The following is a 1,165-nucleotide window of genomic DNA, read 5'->3' as shown; positions in this document are numbered from 1 at the left end:
GAAGGAAGAAATGCTGGCTGCCCTGCAAGGCCAGGTGCCAGGCCCCACAGGCCCTGCGGGGGGACCAGGAGGGCGCCCAGGCCCCGAGCATCTCGCTGCCGTTCTGTCCTGAGGGCACTCACCCCCGCCCCCAGCGCGGGCGTCCCATCAGCTGCCTGACCGGGCCAGGCCCCACCCGCAGCCCAAAGACAGGAGAGGCCCGGCCCGCAGTCCCCTCAGATAGTGATGATGATTATAAGGGCACCAGAGCCCCACTTCACAGGGGGACCTGCAGGTGACATGCCCCTCCCCCTCCTCCTGGCTCAGGGCCCCGCCCCAACCCTCTGCGGCCTCAAACGCCACCTGATCAGGCCTTAAACACTCCAGGGAGGAGGCCCTGGACTTGGGGTGCACGGAGGGGGCACCCCTTCATCCCGAAAGCTGCAGTCCCAGGAATTGGAATCTTTGGGGGGGGGGAGCGTGCCAGGAAGTGGCTGGAGGGGGCAGAGCACAGGCCTGTGGGAGCGGAGAGGGGACCTGGAGGGGCCATGCCCAGTGGGAGTCCCCTGGGTGGCAATGGTGCTGAAACAAAACCCGTTTGCATCCAAACAGCCACTGGCCCAGCACAGGCCTCCAGGTGGGGCCAGGTGTGGTGGGCGCGTTTGCATGTTCCCCGGGCAACGTGGGGCCTGAGACCTGCTGGGCAGGGCCCTGCCCAGCCCGAGGGCGCAGCCGAGTTTCAGGGACCGAGAGGGGCAGCAGGTGGGCTCAGGGCTCAGCGTGTCTCCTGCAATAACTGGGGAGACTGAGGCACGGGGCGGGCAGGCAGCCCCCAACTCCACGGGCCCAACAGCCAAAGGCGTGGCCACCCCAGAGGGGCCCCGGGGGCAGAGCCTGCTTCTCTCTCGGGGCTGAGAGGCCAGCCCCCAGGTGCCCAGCACAGGGCGGCCCCTGACGGTGGCTGACCCCTCGGCCCCAGGCCCACCTGTCCCCTTTAGGTAAGCGGGCGGCTGCCTGAACGCCCTCCACAAACTCTAGGGGCCCCAGATGCCAAACAAGTTCAGGACCCCCCCCACCCCGTCACATGGTCCAGCTTGGGGGAAGCCCCTCCAACAGCAGCGGGGGCAGAGCAGGGGGGTGGGGAGGTGCACAGCCCAGCTCTGCCCCCCGCCGGGCCCCACAGACC

This window comes from Myotis brandtii, unplaced genomic scaffold (genome assembly GCF_000412655.1).
Source record: "Myotis brandtii unplaced genomic scaffold, ASM41265v1 scaffold3489, whole genome shotgun sequence".
Lineage (NCBI taxonomy): Eukaryota > Metazoa > Chordata > Mammalia > Chiroptera > Vespertilionidae > Myotis > Myotis brandtii.
This window is presented reverse-complemented; position numbering follows the sequence as displayed.